The sequence below is a fragment of the Epinephelus lanceolatus genome, chromosome 11 (assembly GCF_041903045.1).
Source record: "Epinephelus lanceolatus isolate andai-2023 chromosome 11, ASM4190304v1, whole genome shotgun sequence".
In the NCBI taxonomy this organism is placed as follows: Eukaryota; Metazoa; Chordata; class Actinopteri; order Perciformes; family Serranidae; genus Epinephelus; species Epinephelus lanceolatus.
This window is the reverse complement of record NC_135744.1, coordinates 14,024,173-14,040,653: the sequence shown is the minus strand read 5'-3', so window position 1 is coordinate 14,040,653 and position 16,481 is coordinate 14,024,173. Positions and strand designations below refer to the sequence as shown.

The window sequence follows — 16,481 nt, the reverse complement described above, 5'->3', positions numbered from 1 at the left end:
CAACATTTACAGAGGCTGGTGTACCATTCAAACATGGAGTGAATGATGCTTGTGTGGTCAATGGATAATCTTTATGAATTACATAATTTTAATTGATTTAAATCATCATTATGATATGATATTCAGAGTATTAGAAAAGCAGCAAACTATTTGATATTCAATACCTCTTATTGCGGCATCCAAATAAGTTCACAAATAGTTGCCCACAGGCCCCATAACGGTTGATATCATGAACTCACTGTGTCTGGTTTAGTTTTACTCACTGTTTGATGATCCAGGTGCTTTGGTCTTTGGTTTTAGAGTTCACTGATTTACAGGATGTTTGAAGAGTTGCCAGATGACACTATGAACTGATTGTATTGCCTATTGCGTTAAAAAAAATTAAAACAAAGAATTCCAAACAAACATTCCCCAAATAAACAGGCCTTTACAAAAACAAAGTTCAAATCAATGAGGTATTACATGACTTCATCAAACAATAAAAGCTAAGATTAAAAAAAAAACAATTAAAGACTGTAACCCTGTGGCGTCTTCCATGCTCTCCACTCCCTTCAGCACACCTACCTTTACTTAAAAATTCCCAAGATGCGGGGTCAGGTGGCGCATTAGAGTGACTCAAAAATAATAGGAAACTAGCACTTGTTAGGAGTGGTTATAACACCTCTGATAGACAGGCAGTGTCGTTGTGGAAGTGTAGCCACCATCATCTGCTTCTGGTTAACACCATAGCTCAGTCAGCACTGTTGCCATTGTTAGCACTGTTTGCACTGTTAGTGCCATTAGCTGCTATCCACCAGCTCAGCCACCTCCACGTTGAGACTTGAGAGACAAACACAGACAAATTCTGAATTAGATTGATGCACTCTGAATATCCCTACAGAGCTCCTTTTAAAGTTGGGGTCAATACAGTTTCCTTAAATTTGGTCACTTTGCAGTTGGATTATTGTTCCACTTTGATCCATGTCTGGTGCTCCTTTGTTAAAATTCTTATCCTTAAGGTTTACATCATGTCAAAAACCATTTTTGATCATAATGATAATGATCAGTTGCTCCTCTCATGCATTTCTGACAGAGTACGTGTCATTTTACATATTCCACCAGCAGCGTTGTGCACATTCACACTTCACCGGAGCCAGTTCAATGTTCAGTTCACACACACTTATATGTGCTAGTTAAGGCTCATAGTTCATAATATGAATTTTGGATTAAGTATAAAGTACCAAGAAATGAACTAGGCTGCATCTATGTCTTAAGTTTTTCTTTTTTAAATGACATTAAATCTTGTGATCATCATCGCAGATATTCCCCAAGAATGGTTGAATGCTTTCACTCGATATGTCATTTCAAATTAGTTGCTGATGTGGCTGATGTTCGGACTTGTTTATTTTAGACTTGGTGGACACAACTAGAGAGATTTTTGTGAGATTTTTTTTCTACTGGAATCTACATTCGTTTGAGAAATTGAGTTTTGTTTCAGAAAGGGAAGGTTTCTTTTGTGGCTGAAATTCTTTTGCTTGGGATAGAAGACGGAAGTATTTTGTTTCAGGACTGAGCTGTAAAATAACGTACTTTGGACTGTTTACTGCAACATTATTGTAATGTTGTCTTGTAAAGCCATGATCAAATCAATCATATCAGATTTGTTCAAATACCCATATACACTGGCCTCAATAGTACCAGTAGCTGCAATGTCTGAAGGGTGTGGTGGTTTTTCCATCAAATTAGGCTCTAACTTTTAGGCTGAATAACTTATGACACTAAAACTGAATCTGTTCTGACTACAGTAGACACCACAGGACCTACCTATTAGTACCAGTGAGGGTGTTCTTGCAGGAGTGAACAATGCTCACTTCCGTAAGTTGCAGACTGATGCATTCAGTTCACTGTGCACCAAAAATATGAGCATGTCCAATGAATGCGCTCCCAACCTCGACCACCTTGTAAACACAGCTGTCTAAAATGTTTATCATTGACAGTATCCACAAAGTGATTGGTTTCCAGAGAACTATGATAAAACCACGCTGATTCTTGTTTTGTTGACGCTGTCAGATAGTTTTGTCTCGGAGATGTGTACCTCCAAAATTGGCCACATGGCGTCCTATATCACCTAAAATTTCTTAGTGGTGTTCAGTCAACACACACCTGAGCCGTCCGCTTTGTAGGTAAACACTGCCAGGTCATAGAGCATTAAAGGTTTGACTGGGGCATGGTCTTAGACTTAGACCTGCTTAACTGAAACATCAGGGCTACTGAAAAGCTGTCTGTTGAATGTGTTGTTAGGAAATGCTGAATGTGTACAGCCAAAGCACTCCATGGGTGAGGACTCATTCACTGCAACACGACTTCAGTTACTTAATACAAAAAAATGCATAAGTCGGTCCCTGCTTTGTGGCTGTTGACACACTTTCTAAGCAGCATCTAACAACATTACCATTTTATTTTTGGCTGCTCAGATACACACAGCCAACTTACAGACCGCACATTGACCACAGTTACTTGCAACACTCTACTTTTGCAAGCTGTGCATTTTCCCAAAAAGGCTGGGCATATTCCAAAAAATATGATTTATTTATTTGCCCTGACAGGCAATCTCTGAACAATTCAGATCTCAGTTTCACAAGAGTCCATGCATTACTTTGCCAGCTGTGTAAAGTATAGGCCGAGCAGTCTGAGAATGAGTGTGAGGCTCTATCAAACAGCAGAGATCACTTTTCTCTCTGAGTTTTGTGTGTGTGTGTGTATGTTGGGACATGACTCACCGCCATCAGATCACAAACAGTGCTGGAAATGCATCGTAGCGACACCAAGATGATTTAATACCAAATGAGATGACTCTCTCCAGAGTATGGTTGTTGAAGTGTGGTTGTGTGAATGTTAAGGAAGGAGGCATTGTCGTAATATTACACTGACATTATACAGTAAAATTATTATTATTATAGTATTATTTTTTGACAGTATACATTTATCTCAACCCAGTCTCACTCCCAGCTCCGCAAATACCAACACTTGGTCACTGGCCCTCCTCATCAAACACCAAAGTATCGAAGCATCCCTTAGCGGTGGTATGTGCACAGGAGGTGGTGGCATTTTGTGACACTCCCGGCAACTACAGAAGTATGAAGAGCAAGAGAGTCTACATAGGGTGGGTGGGGTTTCTGGTGGATTGGTCAAACAAACATCAGACTTTTACCCAGGAGCCTACTGTTTGTGTCAAGTTGCTGTAAAACTTCAATTAAACGCCCACATGCTTTTACCAGCCCGGTGTGGCTTCACATTTTGACAATTATTCACCTACTAATAGGGAACGTGAGCTGGGATTAGACCGTTGTGAACCAGGTTAGTTTAGTTAGACAGTTTAGTTAGAACTCCGCCTAGGGCGCAGGAGTCACCACTGGTGCAGATCTTGGAGATAGTGGCAAATATTCAAATGGGAACTTTCAAGACCAAAGTGGAAAAGGGTTCCATCTGAGGAGCAGTTGAACATGAGTAAATTGGTACTAAGAGATTGGCGTACAAGACTGATGCAGTAGAGGTAGCTAGCACATCATATTTTGACATGTAGAGCCATTGACTAAGTGTCCGTATTAGACAAGTTGGGAGTGAAAATGTGTTGCATAAACAATAAAATGAAAAGAACAACATCATGCAGGAGGTGTCAGAAGAGTCACCACAGAGATTAACTGGCTTGTGGCGGCCAAGTGTCCATAGCGACGTTGTTTTTTGATCCTTCAGTGTCGGCTCTAACTATTATTGTGAAGCAGAATTCACCAAGTGTTGGATTGTTCTGAGACAGGTTAATTTAGTTAGACAGGTCCGGCGACAGGAGCCGTGAGGGCGAGGCTGCGACAAAGTAGGAGGGCTGCCATGATGAGCATGGAAGCTTAGGGTGCAGGCCTGGGTGGAGCCGCTGCCGTGGGTGCAGAACTTTGAACAGCAGTTGAACATGGATCTCTTGGTCCTAAGAGATTGGCGTACAAACTGACGCAGGAGGGCTATCTAGTGTTTCATATTTTGACCTGTAGAGCCACTGACTGTATTTGATGAGTTGGGAGCCAAAATGTGTTGCATAAATGATAAGAATTGATACTGTGTGTGCAGTTGAAGCCTGATATACAGTAGCTTATTCCCCTGTGCCACTGATGTCCAAAAACTATTAATAGAACGTCAGTGAGCCACACCATTGCACAGGGTGACATGTTCCTTCATTACCATTATTTTACAAAAATGACTGTCACTGGTGGGAAATGTAAGGTGATTGATGACGCCAGTCTTTGTGTGGGTGCTCCTTTTGTGTCGCACCCTTCTCTCCTCCGTTATCTGACTTTTTTTTTTTTTTTAACAAGAATATCATTTAGGAGGGTTAACGGGGGCTGCAGATCAAATTGTTGATAAATGTTATCTCTAAATGCTACCTTCAGGATGCTGCCAGGCAATGCTGCCAATGTGCAGTCACAACTGTGGGCGGACTCCTATTGAGACATTTCACTTTGAATACAAGTGACCTTTTTTTAGCCTTTTGCTTACACTCCTATCGCTTCAAAGGTACATTTTGCCTCTCTTATTTGCCCTTTCCTTGCCCCCTTTTCTTGAGCACTCGAAAGGGGCCGAGATTATTACCACTTTAGGAAAGTAAAAGGACAGGGGCTTTTCTTCAAGTAGATTAATAATTTGACCTTGGCATTCGCTCTCCGCAGCCTTTTCACTCATACAAAAATGACATGATTTGCTGGCTATTAAAGAGCATGAATGAGGAAGTGTTTTATGGTGATTTCGAATCAAGGAAATAGTGTGAAAAGGGGAGAGCTATTGACCAACCCAGAATATTCTCTTCCCAATATAGAGACATACTGTAGTATTATGCTAATAAGAAGAACTGTGGCTGGTTGATTGCATTCCAGGAATGAGAGAATGTGCCATAAAGTGGAATAAAAACCCTCACAGTCCAGTTCAGTCTGCTTTTTTGGGGTCAGGGTTTGCCATTATGGCCCAGTACAGTATGTCTGCAATTCAAATAAAAAGACTTCAGTCAAGTCGAAATGAGATGTAGACTTGTAAACTCTTTCAAACTCATTTGTGCGGTGTTTACAGATAGCAGCTGAGGAACACTGACCCCCTAACCAAGACGAGTAGAGCAAATATGCGTATTTACTACCCTTTGTGAAGCCCTGATTATAGCCTCACCTCAGTAGTAAAAGGTTGTGATGTAACCTGAGACAGTGTTAATCCTTTAAGCTGACTTGAATTAAACAAGCAAACAGCACCACGCCGAGCTGCAGGGGTTTAACAGTCGGATAAAACAGTGCAGGTCTGACATCACACCCTTCAAAGTTAGTTTTAAAAGGGTGCACCTCCATAATTTTAACAATGCCTTACTCTTTCATGCCCTTGCTTGGTGTGTCATTATCATTAATGCGAAAACACGATCAACCTTGTACAGGATAAAATGTGGTGAAGTGTGAGCAACAGAGCTGAGGTTGGCTCTCAAACTTTGACTTTATTTAAAGGTCAGCTGAAAATAGCAGTGCATTTTTCTCCCTCTCTTCAGGAAATGATCCAGTGTTGTTTGTAAAGCTGTTCTGCTCAAAGGCTTCTTGGCTCTGTTCACCTTGCATCTGGAAGGCTTTTCATCTGTGACTTTGTGCACCGTATGTACTGTTTGAAAGTTGTTTACAATGTAACTAATTTCTCTCTTTTTTCTCTCTGTCTCTTTTTTCTCTGCTCCTCTGGATCGCTCGGTGACCTCTTCTCATGTCTCCTTCAATAGGTGAGTTATCTGAGTATTTTTACTATACCAGTAACTAAGCCCTTCGGGGACAACGATGTGTTAAAACAAGGGTAAAAAAAAAGAGAAAATCCAAGGTGACTCCGTCTTCTGGAAATAATAGAAAGCCATTATTTATATGGCTGTTGCTAAAGGCCAATTTGCCACTTTACTGGTGGGTCTTAAAGGTGGTGATTCTGGCTGGTCCGTCAGCCATTTGTCCGTCCAGCTCTTGGGTCCACAGCCAGATGCCTTCATAAAGGTATCACTCAGATTCCCATTAACTTTGCTGTTAATTTTCATGGTCCACAGAAGCTGAGCCCTAATAGTCTGAACTTTCTTTTAATGCCAACATCAGGCCACGTTTTGCTCTTTTATACAAAAAATATGGTAATTAAAGGAGCAGGGAAATACTGTGAGACCACAAGAGCTCACTTAGAGATTAGTTTATTTGCAAGTATATTTTGAAGGAAAGGTAAAGCTGGCCTAAGCTAATGATTTTTTTATCATCATATATAAGGAGATCTAAAAAAAAGTTGATGTTAATTAAAGTGTTGATACGAAGCGAATTTCCACCAAATTTCCTTTTTCTTCAATCAACTACGATTCCCACCTGTAGCAGCTAGATCATGACGAACTTTTTTTTAATCAGCACATTCTCACTCCGACCTCGTCATATATCGACGTTTGGTCATGGACTTTGCACGTCCAGATATGACGTGCAAGAGACAGCTCTCAGGTTCTGCTTGTAACATGCGTTGTCTTCTTTCAAAATACACTTCTGTTTTCACAGGAAATGTACAGTTTACATACAGTCTCTTTCAAAATAAAAGCACTACGTCAGTATAACACCATGAATTGACATTTTTTCCAGTCATCAAAAAACCCTCATGGTTGGGTTTAGGCAAAATTGGCTTTACAGTCACACAGGAAGTGAACACCGACCTCCCAAGTGACAGTCGGTGGTTGTTGGACTCATCCACTATCCCTCCTGCCTGCCCCACTCGGCCCTCTGCCACCTTCACTTTCGTTGTTGTCCTGCGGTGTTACCCCCTGATGCCATTAAACAATAACGGCAACTGGCCGCGTATCATGCCAATCATGAAAAGACAGCTTTTTTGTTTGTGTCTGGTGATCAGAAGTCACTGACCAAGCTCCAGTTTTCAATGACTTCGGAGTGAGACCGGGTTGTTTTTATAGGGATGTTTAGGCACTAAACATAACCAAGGTTGGACTGGGACTAAAATACGGCTAATGATCATCATCACCCTGGGGTTCCATATTGATCAGAAAATTATTTTATTGCTTGCGCTAAGATGCTAAGATGAGATCTGTGTCGAAAGCAACAATCCTGTGACTGGATAGCTCCGTTAACTGTCACTACAGGAGCTAGCCGAGCACTAGCAGCATCAGCTGTTGGGAAGTCGCCATGTTGCTTGTTCTCAGCAGCGAGCAACAACCTCCGCTTGTTGCCCCTGGCACCATTAACATTTTACACAACATTTACCTCACTGGTGTCAGCCTGTCCACCTTACTCTCTCCTCATCTTCATTTAGTGCCACCAGGAGAGTGTTGTTATAGTTATCACTGCTGCTAACTTTGGAGAGACTTTGGAGCATGAGCCACACATACTTTTTTCTTTTGTCTCTGATCTTTTCTGCTCCACCTTTTCTTTTTCCTTTGCTCCTTTATCCATCTAATTTGTATTTACATTCCACTTTCTCCGTTCTTTCTTGCTTCACCTCTCCTGCTTGACCTCTGACATTACACAATGGAGTGATCCACTTGATGCGGTGGGGGAGGCAACAATGGCCGGTACCACGTACAGAAAATTTTGGGACTGTGTAACTCCCAATCAAATGGGCTGTCCTAGCATCAAGTGGGTCGCAGCCGGCAGGTCTAGTTTCTTTTGCTTTTTTCCCTGCAATCTATTTTCAGCATTGCAGGTGCTGGCCTAGTGGCCCACCTTGTAACCCGGCCCATCTGGCATTTGCTAGAATTGCCCGTTGGCCAGTCCGAGCCTGAACCTAACCTTACCCGCGACTCGGGATGCAAATGTGTTCTGTGGTGTCAGCGTCCCCCTGATGAATAAACATTGCACCTCTCTCACTCAAAAGAACATTGCCATGGAGCATAATCCTGGCAACACTTCTGTTTTCTTATAAAACATATTTGGCAGTGAAAATTAGTCATGTATACAGTTAATATAATTTCCTGAAGACAGGGCTGAGAATATGGGCCAGCATATGGTAATGACACATGGGTAAATAATGCTGGAATGAATCTGTCAGCATGTCTGTCATGGCTGGGTATGTTGTAAACATGACAGCTAGTGGAGGATATAGGACGTGACTGTAATGACTTTCTTGCGATAATGTTGCAGATAATAAAGTGTAGTTACAGGACACGCACACATACACATACACATACACACACATACACAGCTACTCAAACAGTTGCAGCCTCACCTTCCAAAGACCTCATAAATTTTACAAGCTTCCCCAGTTTTGTTTTCATCTTAAATTTCCAAATCTGGTTGTGATTAAGCCGCTCAGCGAGGGCCTCTGGATGCCGTCCAAGCCCCTCGCCGCACGGGTCCCTCCTTAAACGCTCCCGTCTGCTGCCGGCCGTCCGCCACTGTGCATTTATTCAAAAGAGAGGGGCCCCATCTGCCCGCTAAACCCACTGTCCCAGGGTCTAGGGTCCTCTCCACGGGGAGTATCCAATGTCAACCTCCTGCTCCGTGAGGTGATCCATGATGGAGCTTTGCTCATAGCACTTGGGTTTCAGCTCAAAATTTATCATGGTCTACTCACAGCTTGGATTGCATGTAGCCCTCACAGGACCACATGAAGGCTAGTCTAAACTTAGATTCCCATCAGAGGCACTCCCTGCATAGTATTTGGAAAAATGGAAAAAAATAGCATTTTAAAGGACCATACTGGAGACTTTTAAATGTATTATTATATTTACTTTAACCTGTAAAGGGTCAGCTCACCAACATTATAAAACTGGTATCTACCTTTTCAGGTTTTGAGGTATCTGTCTGTGAGATTTCTGCCTCAACCCCAATACAATTGAGGTTAACAGAATCCCATTTGTGGTTCTCACAGCACTAAAAAACTGACAGTAAAAGACTTCTAATGCAATAGCCTCTGGCTCACAGCAGTGTGGTACAGCCAGTATGATCTGGCAGAGAAACCAGCGGTGGTATGTGCAAAGCAAATGGCAAATGCACTTAAGAGGTGGGGCTAATTAAGAGTAATGAGCTGCAGGGTGGCCACTGATACTGATATCATACAGAAATTGTAGCTCACCGCTGTGATCCATCCATCTAAAAGACAAACACATATTAATGTACTTGCAGCTCTTGACAGAAATGTATCTACAATACAGTCTAAGTATCTCGTTTCATTAAGTGGCGTAATTACCCATCTCTAATTCTGTGCACATTAGAATAACAAGACCAAACACAAATATTGTTATTGATTATTATTGTTTAATTAAGACAGCAAGATGTGAAACATTTTATTAGGAGAAAGAATCTGGAGCACCAATGTGGGTCCTGTATGATATCCCTACTTTCTACCAAACAAATAGTCCCTACAGGAACTGTAATGAGGGCACCAATTCTGGAAAGAGATGATGCTGGGATTTGGAGAGACCTCAGACACAGATCTGTCAAAACAGGGAGAAAGTAAACCAAAACTAGAAACATGTTGTGTTTTTTTGTCGTTGTTGTTTCATTAATGCCTCCGCACTGGCAATAGCTGTGGCTGAAGGTGTTATGTTTTTAGATTGTCAGTCCGTCCATCCCACTCTTGTGGACATGATCTCAAGAACAACTGAAATTTCTTCCAATTTGGCACAAGCATCCACTTGGACTCAACAATGAACTGATTAGTTTTTGGTGGTCAATGGTCAAGGTCACTGTGACCTTGTTTGTCTCAATCGTATGAGTGCAATATCTCAAGAACATCTGTCATGTATGATGTATTTTAAGCACATTGAGTTTACGCTTCTTGTATGAAATGTGCTATATAAATAAAGTTGACTTGACCCAGAGGGAATTTCTTAAAATTTGGCATAAACGTCCACTTGGACTCAACAATGAATATATTATAATTTGGTGGTCAAAGGTCAAGATCACTGTGACCTTGCGTCTATCTAATTTGGTGATAACAATTTCTCATGAAAGCCTTGAGGGAATTTCCACATTTTTGGCACAAACGTCCATGTGGACTCAAGAATGAACCGATTAGAATTTGGCGGTCAAAGGTCGAAGTCAGTGTGACATCACACAACCTGTCTTTGTTCATAATTCAAGAATTCTTATGCTAATTATGACAAAATTTCACACAGATGTCTAACAGGATAAAATGATGTAGTGATGACATGTTACATCCAAAAGGAAATTTATTGAAATTTTAGTTAACCGCCTCTTTAAAGGTCCAGTGTTTAGGATTTAGTGGCATCTAGCGGTGAGGTTGCAGAACTGAAACTTCTCCTGTGTGCTAACCATGTAAGACAACTAAGATGGCTGACACAAAATGTGAATGGCCTTGGCTAGACCCAGTGTTTTGTTTGTCCATTCTTGGCTACTGTAGAACATCGTAGTGGCTCCATGGAAGAGGAGCCGCTCTGTATGTAGATATAAATGGCTCATTCTAAGGTAACAAAAACAGTGATTCGTACTTTTAGGGTTATTATACGCTGATGAAAGCATAGTTATGAATGACAGGCTATATTTTATTTCTGCCAATAGATGCCCCTAAATCCTACACACTGGACCTTTAAGGGTGCTTTCACATCAGCCCTGTTTGGTTCGGTTCAATCAAACTCAAGTTCGTTTGCCCACTAAGTGCAGTTCATTTGGGCAGGTGTGAACACATTAATCACACTCAGGTGCACACCAACCGAGACCACCTTGACGAGGTTTTCAAACTATATGGTTTGACTCAAATGAACAATGACAGCAATATAGTCCACGACGAGCAGCACTAAAATCAGCCTGCGTAGTTGTCCCTCCATTGTGACATTAGAAAGTGTTGCATTTATCTTGCAAGTGTACTCTTCTTCAATGTTTGGTTTACTTCCTGGATTTTTCCCACATGGAAATTCTGACCAGTCAAGAGCAGCTTTCTCACACAAGGCATTTGATCTGGTCCGCTTGTAAATGCTGCTGTGAGAACATGAACCAACTCTAGGTAATTATACAACTTTGTAAGAACATTAGTCCCTGATTCAGACCAAAGGAGACGACTGTAGGTCTGAGAGCACTCTAACACAACACATGAATATGTTAATGCTGACCATTTTACTGAACCATATTCATGTTATAGTCTTACTCTTCACCTCTAGTACTTTACATTCATTTTATTATGCTGTGAAAATCAACTGCATTACAGGTGATCCATCATAGCAAACACAATGTCTTCTTTTACCGTGGTAAAAGTGACACAGCAGCTGCGGAGTGATGCAGTGCACCTTTTTTAAATCTGCACTTGCAAGTTTAATTTAATTCTGCAGTGAGTCACTCTCTTGCATCTGTGTTTTTATGTGTGGAGGCAATTGTTGAATATGTACTATTTTTTTCCTTGAATGACAAATCCATGAAGAGTCTATTTAAGCGTCCGCCATCACCTGAGTAACAAATTGTGTTTCTAATTTATTTAATTAGAGCATAACAATATTTCTTTATAGAATAATTCTCTGTCATGGGTAGGCGACCTTCTGTTGAGTGATGCGCATGAGCAAGCTGACAAATGCAATTCTGATTGAATACTGATCATGTGCCCCTGGCATCGCTGCATGCTGTCATCCCGGGGCAGGATTGATGGCTTCCTTTCAGGACTGTATCACCTACACATCACGTCAGCATGCGCCCGTGTGTTTGGGGTGGGCTGGCAGACAGGATAATTGCAGAGAGGGTACAGCTTGGAAAGAGAACGTGTGAGAAAAAAAATCCAGAGGGGAATGAAAAACACTTTACTGCATCAAAAGTTGGCGTTTTTCCTTTCATATTTTTAGAAGGATGACACATGCATTGTTTAAAGGGCGTGATAGATGACATGCAGTATCTGTTCGAGGAGCACCCTCTTATGCACTGCTGATGTAGATGTAGCTGTCAAAAATAATTTGGAAAGTAAAAAATGCACCATGCTTCTGTGATGTTTATCTAGCCATTTAGAATGCTACAAACAAATCAAAAAACCTAACAAATAGTTTCACATAATCAAAACCAATGTTCAATAAGCAGTTGTGTGAAGAATATCAGTTTCAGGCATCACGTTTTTTTTCTGAATCAATGCCCTCATGACTCTGGATATTGAGACACCTTGCTGTGCTTTCATTGGAAATACTTCCTTTTTCAAAGCTGTAAACACCACAAATAAATTCCATTCACCGCCTTTGTATTGGGGTGGTTGCAGAGAATTCAAAGACAGATATCTCAAACCTGAATGAATTTATAATCCAAGACCAAGCTGGTGTTGTGCATGTTTTCACCCTATACGTGGCTTTATTTTAGATTCTTGCTCGTTGAATGTTTCATAGTACCCAGTCAGTATTCGGTTTCCAGTCATTAAACATTCTCTTTATGCCCTAAAATGCATTACAGTGAATGGTTAATGCTTAATGTGGTGGCTTTTTATAGCTATGAGAACAGGCTGCTGAACTGTAATGCATTGATTAGCGCCTGTATGTTGGTATAAAGTCAGATTTAAAGACACTGGTGTTCACTCTGTTATTTTTGGTTGGAGTGGAAAAGAGCAGGGTCCAGCCCTTTTAAACGGAAAACTCTGTCACTGTCACTGAGTGAGTGATGACGTTACACCATTGGTCAGTTGATTTGGTGTTTCCCCATTGGCTGTTGATCTTTCAGAATGAATAGGAGCGACAGTGTTTCCATATTTGCCTCTGCTATCAATCATATGATCCTCTTCCTCAATGCATATGTGCTGCGGAGGAGTTTGCAGCGCAACGTATTCGCCACTCTACCCGCAAAGCTCAACCCAGAAGTGTCACTTAAGAAATTTGAGGTGAGCTCTAAATTTTCACCAATTTGGTGTCACTGTTTTTTTTTTGTTTTGTTTTGTTTTTACCTCCACGCTGACAATAGCTGTGGCCAGAGGCATTATGTTTGCGGGTTGTCAGTGCATTAGCATGGAGGTACATCTGTCCGTTTAACACATTCTCACTTCGACCTTGTCACATATTGATGTTGGTCATGGAGTGTCAACGTTGATATGCGACATGCAAGGTAGCCTGGATGCGTTCGTTGTTGATGTCTGGGATGCAATATCAACTTCAGCCTGTTACATGCATTGTCTCTCTTAAAATACACTTCTGTTTTCATAGGAAATGTATGGTTTACATACAGTCTCTTTCAAAATAAATACACTACATCACAAATTGACGTTTTTTCCCTTCAACAACAAACACATTTGGTTACGATTTGCAAACACGCTGATGGTTTACGCAACACAAGCACATGGTTGGGTTTAAAGAAAAAAAGGACAGGGTTTGGCTTTACAATCTTACGAGAAGCAAACACTGACCTTACAGGTGAAAGTCAGTGGTTGTTGGACTCGTCCACCACCACTACTCCCACCAACCCTTCTTGGACTACTGCTGCCTTAACTTTCATTGCTGTCCCGCCACATTTCCCCCTGACGCCACCAGACACTGCTAAACAAAAATGGCAACTGGCTGTGTATCATGCCAACACGAAAGGACAGCTTTTTTCATTGGTGTCTGACACCGGAAGTCACTGACCTAACACTGGATATCAACATCTTTGGAGTGAGACAGGGTTGGTGCGTCCGTCTGTCCCATTCTTGTGAATGTGATATCTCAAGAATACCTTGAGGGCATTTTTTCAAATTTGGCACAAATGTTCCTTTGGACTCATCAATGAAGCGATTAGATTTTGATGGTCAAAGGTCAAGGTCAGTGTGACCTTGCATCCATCTCACTTTCGTGAATGCAGTATTTCGAGTTTCTGTCGATTTGGCACAAACATCCATGTGGACTTTAAGAATGAACTGATTCGATTTTGGTGGTCACAGGTCAAGGTCACTGTGACCTCACAAAACATTTTTTGGCCATAACTCAAGGATTCTCATGATAATTTGGACAAAATTTCACACACATGCCTAATAAGATATAATGATGATGACATTCTATATCCAGAAAGTCAAAGGTCATCTTCACTGTGCCATCTTAATCTTCTGCAGAAAATCTTTTCTGGCCATTACTGGATGTCATATCTCAGGAACAGAAGGGAAGACATTTTGTCAGTTACTGAATTAATGTGTGTGAAGCATTCATATTTTCAGAGACATGGATGTAAACTGTAAGTGCAACTTGACTGGTTCACAGAGGAATATGACTGTGTTGCGGTAATTCTAGTTTCTTTAGACATAATACATTTTTTCTGTATTTGTGTTTCAAACATGGTGTTTCAGTCCAATGTTTGTAGGGTGTTGACACACACTTTGATGCATATGTTTTAAGAGTAGCATAGTGTGTGGTCAAGCAGCAGAGAGAGGGTGACGGTGGATGCACTCCGAGCAGACAGCTGTTGGCGATCAGAACAGAAAAGAAATTAGCCATAAAGTTGTCGAGAGGTTGTAAATTTACAGTGTAGGTTTCAGTTTGTCTTGAAATAAATGCTGCAGCTGCTCAAGACCCCGGCAAAAATCCCCTGTCTCGCTTCCCAACTGCTGGCATGTTCATAATTGTGACAGGATGCAACCTACTGAAGATCTGCTCTGATTAACAAAGTAACGGAAACCATTGCTTGTCCAATGTGAATTGGCAAGTGACTGCAGTTGGACAGTAACAAAAAAGATGAGTAATCCAGAATGACAAACTGTTGAAAATAGCATTATTATATTGTTGGATTTAATAAATTAGAGCAGAAGTTTGCAGATGGACATTTGATATTCAGGAATTCACATTATAGACCCTACCACCGACTGTCCCTGTAACAATTTGGCCATAATGTAGGACATTGACCAAACATGGTAAAGCCATATACTAGGTTTCGACCTACTGCACCGTCCCTCTATACTAAATCCTCTTCCTTCTGTAGTTCTGTACAGTTGAAGAGGTGGCCCACCGGTATTATCCTCTACAGCCTTGACACAAGTTACACTTTTTTGATGGTGAATAGCTCACAGTGGGTGATGAGGAGGTGTGGCTGTTGGAGCAACACCGCTGGGCACAAAATAGAAGTTAGAGATAGCGCCTTTTAAATGTGGGAAACCTGAGGTGCTCAGGCAGGGGGTCCGCAGTCCCACCTCCCGCCTGTGTGGAAGCGCTCAGAGGCCTGTCTAATCAGCCATGGTCACAGCGTCGAGCGAGCCCCGCCAAAAAGTGAGCGATGAGAATGTTTACTCCTCATTCCACATACCCACCGTGAGCTCTTATGGGCCTGCCCTGCTATTTTTGCACACCCCTGCCCTATTGGACAGCTGTGAAGGATTGCGTCGCCTACTCCCGGCACATGGCATTTCCTTCCATCTGTCGCCCGTGTGCCCAGCCAGTCGCAAAGGGGATCGACTCCAACAATCCGCCGTCCGCCCACCAAGACGCCTGCCCCACCCCTTCACAACCATGGCTCGCTAATGACTCCCCTACCCCAAAGACATCCAGATCATTTCCAAGTCACTCCCACAGGGCTGGCACACCCATCCCCAGCTGTCAGTCAAAACAACAACATGCCAAAATATTGTAGACATTCCAAAAGGCCTCAGATTTTCTAACAACATGTTGCCGGGCCCCGACTTTCAAACACGACCACACTCAAACTGCCCCCTCTCTAAAAATGGGAACATGGGCTACTGCCCTCAAAATCGCCCCCTAAGCAGCCGCAATTACAACCTTTAGAGGATGGCTGAGCCTTTTTTTGTTACAGAAAGGGGTCAGATGAAATGTGGGTGAGTCAAGGATTTGACTGGTCTTTTGAGGGGATTTTATCTTAAAGGGACAGTTCACCCATAAATCTTACCTGTAGTGCTATTCATATATCTAGATTGTTTTGGTGTGCATTGCTAATTAATGGAGATCTCTGCCTTCTCTTGAATATAACTGAAATAAAAAAATAAAGAATAATTTAAAAAAAAGATAATCCACAGACCTTGTTGTGAGCAGTTTTATGTAGGAACTATTTTCTTGCTACCAAAGTACGCCTACCAACCATATCACCGCACAGAAGGAGGTGTGCATCAACTCACAGACAAAAAGATGTAAAAATTAAGGGGCCGTACACATGCCACGTCTTTAACCGCCCGGAAAATGCGAGGTCAAGCGCTAGGTGCTACTTTTGGCCTTTTTTGAGGCGGTTTTCAAGACCGAGGCGGTAGCTTGCGTCTGAGGTTGCTAAGCAACCTTAACAAGTACTGCATCATGGCTTATTTACCTGAAATCCTGAGTGCAGAGCTGATCTTCTTCCAGGAGCTGTTTATAAGTGTGTAGGTCTATCGTCTGTGGGACAGATGTAAAGCTCTGGGTAACCCTGCACTAACATGATCAACTTCTCTGTATTTATCTCAGACTGAAGAGGGGATTTACAACTGATTTACGGAAGAGGGGAAGGATATCTGCTGGCTGTTATTGGTTGTTGTCACAAGTTGAACTTGAAAAAAGGCCGTTGGGATGCGTCTGCGCCACAACGGCGTTGCTCTGGCCTTTGAGTGCGTCTACCATGCATCCT

The 16,481-nt window shown here is 41.9% G+C and overlaps 1 protein-coding gene across 14 annotated transcripts in view; it reads left to right on the top strand.

Moving 5' to 3' along the window:
• The window catches only part of ncam1a (neural cell adhesion molecule 1a), a 412,400-nt gene that overhangs the window by 60,335 nt on the left and 335,584 nt on the right, over nucleotides 1-16,481 (top strand). The gene's annotated exons all lie outside the window — the stretch shown is intronic.